General features: G+C 41.1%; 1 long non-coding RNA gene across 3 annotated transcripts; it reads left to right on the forward strand.

Annotated features, from left to right (window-relative positions):
• The first annotated feature begins 595 nt into the window (after positions 1–595).
• LOC147633648 (uncharacterized) lies at positions 596–2,208 on the forward strand. Of its 3 annotated transcripts, none has more exons than XR_015267064.1 (2): positions 596–1,583; positions 1,680–2,208. It is a non-coding gene; the product is annotated as an uncharacterized LOC147633648 (long non-coding RNA). The 3 variants fall into 3 exon arrangements; XR_015267065.1 differs by having other exon boundaries at positions 1,704–2,208; XR_015267063.1 differs by having other exon boundaries at positions 1,954–2,208.
• The last annotated feature ends 4,158 nt before the right edge of the window (positions 2,209–6,366 follow it).

Below are 6,366 nucleotides of genomic sequence, written 5' to 3' on the forward strand. Positions count from 1 at the left end.
TTTTATTTATTTATTTTTTTACCGATGGACGTGTTTCACGACGTGGACCAATAGGATTTTATGACATGAAATGGACTTCATGCTAAAACTTAAATTCAATTAATTAATTTTATTTTTTTTCCTACAGACGTGTTTCATGACATGAACTAGCAAGGTTTCATGACGTGAAATGGACTTAACATTGAAACTTAAATTTAATTAATTAATTTTATTTTTTTTATTATCGACAGACTTATTTCACGACATGGACTAGCAGGATTTCACGACGTGAAATGGACTTCATGCTAAAACTTAAATTTAGTTATTTAACGGACTTGTTTCACGACGTGAAACAACAGGGTTTCACGACATGAAATGAACTTCACGCTAAAACTTAAATTTAATTAATTATTTTTTATTTTTACCAATGGACCTGTTTTACGACGTGAATTAGCAAGGTTTCACGACGTGAAATGGACTTCTTGCTAAAACTTAAATTTAATTAATTAATTTTTTATTTTTTATTTTTTTACCGACGGACCTGTTTCACGACGTGAGTTTCACCCAGTCCTCAACTCAGCAACTCTTTCCAGTTGATCCTACCAGCTAGCTCTTGCAAAGGGTCTGCTGATTCTGAGAGTCTATCTTTCTTCTTCACCCTCTGTGGCCCCGGATCCTTCTCTGGGGCACGTGCCTCATAGAGGTGGCAACATGCCCAAGCTGCGCCCACTTCCACTTCCCTGGATTGCTGGGATTGCGATGATCTCTGAAAGCTGATGAATCCCTAGCTTAATTCTACCCCAGCAAGGCAGAATTGGAGGCAGCAACTTTTGAGCTCAAAAGCTCCAATGACAAGGTAGAGGTGCTAGCCAATGGCACTAGAAGCAAGGGGCAATGGGAACACGAAGAAGAGTTTCCTGAAGTGGAAAAGTAGCACTGCAGGCACCATGCTGCCGACCAAGGTTACGGTGGTCATCATGAGAAAGGTGAGGCGGAAGCACTCCGGGCCGCAGGTCGTCGGAGATTTCTATGACGACGGAAGGGGAGAGTACCAAAAATGATGTTGTTGCCACGCTCCCCAGTAACAGTACCTTCTGTGGCATCTTCACCTTCACCCCTTTCTAGCAGCGTTCTTCATCTCTCTCTACATGATTTTGGCACCACGCAAAAGGTTCTGTCAAGTGAGAATGGGTCCAATCTCATGATGGCATTCAAAAGTTGGTCACCCCAGAAAAAGAGGGCGTTAATAATTGCTGGACCCAAGAAGTCTCCGGTGAGAGCATAAAGGAAGTCGCGGGTCCGAGTCAAAATGGCCTCTCCTCCACATCCACAGGCTCTATCTTTGGGGCATCGTCTTTCCAAGAGGCCCATCATGCTGTAAACAGCCCCCTTGCTGGTTCATTGCCTTCTTCTGGGATGCTTGGCACCCTGTTCACATTTGTCCGCCAGTATGCTAGCTGCTTAGACCTGGCCGCCTGGCACCCATTTGGTCTGCCCACCCAGGCACTGCTGTTGCTGTTGCTGCACATCCTAAGCAGCCGTTCTTTGACAGAGGCTAGCCACTTGTGGAGCTCGGTGCGCCAGTGGACCACAAAATGGTGGAGGTATGTGGTGGTGGTCCTCGAAATGGTTCCTTGTTAATAAGTAGATCTCAAGCACATGTTGCTGAATCACAAATCCCATGGCTCTTGTTTCATCAGATCTGGGGTTGTTTTCCAAACTAGGTATCTCATACTGAAAGCTTCCCTTTGCCAATGTGGAGAATTCCAGCCTGGGGATTCGTCCAAGGGAGACATGAGGCCACATGGTGCATATTGTACTCAGAGTGGCCAGATTCTATTATGCATATCCATGGGGATGCTTCACATATCCATCCTTAGTCTATTATGACTCCTATTGTATGTATTCATGAGGGGGGTAAAGAACTTTTCACTACCTCATTTGCTAATGTTGTTTTTATATGTAATGATGTAGGCATGGCTGATGATGCACATGGTCTACTAGATGGGTTCCCTTACCATACTTAGGATTTAGATGTTTTACTTGAAATAGCCATGCCCAATGATGCACATGGGCTACTTGATGCTATCCCTCACATAGTTGAGAATGATGTTGATGTGTTCTTTGATGTAGATATAGCCATGGCTGATGATGCACATGGGCTACTCGATGATGACCCTCATGTCAATGAGGATGATACAGTTATTATGATTCCTTGGACACCTTGGAATAATTTATTTCCATGCACTCGAAATACACATAAGCAAGAGGTTTTTTTATATAAAATGAACTGTAAAATTAAGATCAAGCTGCCTTGTGTGTGAACGGTAAGAACCTTGGTATTGCACCAAGCTCTACTTGTTGGGAGCACACTTGGTCTTGCGCTAGTGTGTTGCACTTGTGTAGGGGCTTTGATCAAATGAAACACCAAAAATGGCATACGACATGTTGGCTTTGATGATCTAGCTCATCTATGCCTACTACATGGAGTACATGGAATACATCCTTCACCTCTGTGGGAAACTCAAGGTGGACAACCTGATGAACTTGAATGATAAGTAACTAGCCAATTCTTGAAGTATTGTCTTGAAATATGGTATTAATGGAAAAATGATAATAATATTGAAAGAATGAAGCATGAAAGGGTCGAGGAAACGCTTAGTTATGATACTACCGAGATGCCTGTAAGTCCGTTGAGATACTACCGAGGTCCAAAGGAAGCCTAGCAAGGTCCCAACTAGGTCAAGGAGACGCTTAACTGGGATACTACTGAGTCGCCTGTAAGACCCAATGAGAAGGCATGAGGACCAGAGAAAGCCCAGCGAGGTCTCGATCGATATTAATATTGAAAAAACGAGGCATGAGGGCCAGAGGAAGAGCCTTTCCCTAAGGATACTCATAGGCTGGATCGGGGGATTCCTGCGAAACAATTAAGATACGATTAGTTATGTTAGTTAGATTAAGTCCTGAGAAGACCCTTGTTCTGTGGGAGGGAATCAGCAGAGCGGCTGTGCCTCGTTTAAAGGAGGAAAAAAGCGGTGATTCTATGGACCAAGTGGAAGTCTCTTCTTCGATCTGACCAAGTGACTTCAGGTTCGGTCGGATCAGTTTAACTAGTTAAGACTTTGACTCGTTAGATTAATTCTCCCGTTAGAAGATTTTGCTTGGAGGAATCGCCCGTGCCTTCTGGGTGAGGGAAGTTTTTCCGTGTTTGGTTTCGGAGGAACTGCCGGACTAGTCTCTTGTCCGGACATCCGGGGGCGAGGCTCCGAGTGTGGATCTCTGCCCCTCAGAGGGGGCGGGGGTCTCACAACTGGCGCATAGAGCCACCACGTGTGCGAGGTGTTAACCACCCGACAGAAGCTGCAGACTTGTGGGACCAAAAAAATTAGCCAGTGGCGAGGCCGACAGTAGATAGCAGTGCACATGCACGCTCATTGTAATCATATGTATGCTATTTTAATATTCTTGTAACAGAAAGGCCAACATGGTGGGACAAGAAAGAGGGTACTTCCAAGATAGTAAAGTAGGAAGTAGTTAGGAGTATGAGATAATATAGAGTGACAGAGAGAACAACAGTAGAGAAAGTTTTTGACAGAGCAGCATTGTACTAGTTTGAGGGGAATAGTAATATACAGAGTGTTTGAACATTATTTATTGTGTACTAGTTTGAGGGGAATAGTAATATACAGAGTGTTTGAACATTATTCATTGTGTACTGTATGAGTGAGTGAGTGAGCTTATGTGTTTCTCTGTATGTATTCTATATTCATTCTATGAGTTTATGAGTTCTGAACCCATTGGGCTTAGGCATTGAGAGTTTTGCTTTCAACCAGTAAGCGGTTGTCTTGCCCGTCAGATTGACCCCCTAACAAGATGGCTCAAAAATTTAAAGGCAACGGTGATGCTAGGAGACATATAGAGGTATTTGATCAAGTGTGTGAGGCTTTAGAAGAAACATATGAACTAAACAAGTGTAATGTCTTTAGTCTTACCTTTGATCGGCAAGGCAAGAGACTAGTTCAGAACTCTTCGGACTAAGGAGAACACATTGATTATACAAACCTCAAAATATTATTTGTGAAACAATTTGTCCATGAAGGATTGCTTTGGGATGTGGTCACACAACTCCAAAAGGTTAAGAGAAGTGACGGTGAGTTGGTTAGGGATTTCATTGGTGGATTGAAGAATTTGAACTCTTTACATGCTCAGTATGAATGTTTCACTTATAAACAATCACTTGACAGATCCACCGATGTTCTAAAACATAAAGAGATCTATAATCCATGGTTTGAAACATGAAGAGGTCTATAATGGCTTGGTCATTTAGAGGGATCACCAATTGAGATGGTGTCACAATAAATTCTATATAGCTTGAGGATAATCTAATGATCAAAGGATCAAAAGTCTCCACAAACTCTAAATCTATTGCAGTCTCGGGTCATAGCCCAATGACTATAAAGCCCATTGTTAAGGAACAAACTGCACTAAAGATGTCTATGTCAGAATTCTCTAAGGCTATCTAAGACGTGTTGAAAGCTAACAGAGCTTTGTAGAATGTACAAATATACCCACAAAATTCAATGACGATTGTAGTTTCTATGGTAAGTATGGCTATGAGTCTAGATATTGCCTAAACACGCTAGAGAGTCATCACCAATAGAGATCAACTTGATATAACTCCATAACAGCTAAGAGACCGACTCTTCAATGTTATCATTGTCAGTGGACCCCATCATGTCTATCAATGTCTAAGAACAAACTCAAGCATAGCACAACCTATGCAACCCAGCTCAAACAACATCTAATGCACCTCTTTTACTATAATCATTGTGATATTGACCATTTGATCAAGGACTACCCGCACAAACTCCTGCATGCCCTGATTATGACACCTTAGAATATGATTAGGGGGTAAGTAAAATTGAGACAACAAGTCCTGAAGCCATAGCCACTTCTTGTGTGAATGCCATCCCATTGAGGAAGTGGAAATTCCATCTTCACCAATTCCATCTCAGAAGGACACCCCATGAAACATCAAAAGAATGAACTACGCGAATGAAGATTCATATTTTGTAGACATGGAGAAATCCACAAAAACAACAGCAAACACCCCACACAAGCTCAATGAGATTCAAATTGAAAAACCAAAGTAAATACCAAGGGAAAAGAAAACAAAATTGAACAAAAACCAAAAGAAACCCAAACACAAGGGTAAAAAAGTTAAAACCAAGAACATACCCATACCCTAAAAAAAAGATTGGGCAAATCAAGGAGCTACAAGGTCTAGTTAAGAAAAATCAAAGGGAGTTAGAGCCAGAACCTAGGCATGTAAGATTGCAAAGATACTCTATCCTACCCATATACAACTTATTAGATGCCAAAAACCCCTAACTATGCTAAGCAACATACCTGAACGAAATGAAGAGCCTTCAATTCCAAGCATAATGCTGGATTTATTTGAGTGCATGTATGATGAGGGAGTACCTCATTCCATTGAGGAAGTGGAAATTCCATCTTCACCAATTCCATCTCAGAAGGACACCCCATGAAGCTGGATTTATTTGAGTGCATGTATGATGAGGGAGTACCTAGATGAATTCCCCTGAAACAGAAGTTCAAAAAGAATTTTCTAATGTACATTAGAAATTAATTGAATATGTGTATAAAAGACCTTAGCCTAAGGGTCCACATTTTTAGAAATTTTTGATTAAGGTCCAAATAAGGTTCCAAAGGGCCAATAGGATTAATCCAAGTGTTGGGATGACAAAATACAAAGAATAAAAGAAAATACCCCAAAAATGAGTAAATGCTCACATAAGATGAAGAGTTGACCAAGTACTAGGTTTATTAGTTAAAAATTAAGGTTTAGTAGTAAAAAAATCAAAGTTTGACACCTCAATAAGAAGGGAAAGGGCTCATGAAGGAGGCACCTTTTTTTCATCATTACCTTGCATTTTTAATTCAAAAAATGATATATTTTTATCTCTCCTCTCTCCTCCTGCAAATTGGATCAAAAAGGGAGCCAAACTGGTCCAAAACTTGTCCAAATTGGGTCAAACTGAAGCTGGAAGCCTCTAGAACCCAATTGGACTTGGTTAGTGGCCTCCCTCACCTATAAATAGATCCTCATTTTTTTGTATTTTCATCTTTGAGTAATTACATGCCAGTATTATCTTCATTTTAGTGTAATTCTATTATCCCTGTACTTTTGGAATCTTTGGAGCTTCACAATTCTCCATCCTCTCTTGGAGATTACCCTCCCCAACTTGGTGGCCAAAGCTTGCTTTGTGGGCTTCACTTCTTTCTTTAAAGAATCAAGCCAAAATCAAAGGTAAGCCTTAATCCAATGGTTTTTCTATCTTTCTCAATGGTTATCTCCTTCCC

The sequence above is a fragment of the Cibotium barometz genome, chromosome 12 (assembly GCF_041138505.1).
Source record: "Cibotium barometz isolate CiBa-2024 chromosome 12, ASM4113850v1, whole genome shotgun sequence".
NCBI lineage: Eukaryota > Viridiplantae > Streptophyta > Polypodiopsida > Cyatheales > Cibotiaceae > Cibotium > Cibotium barometz.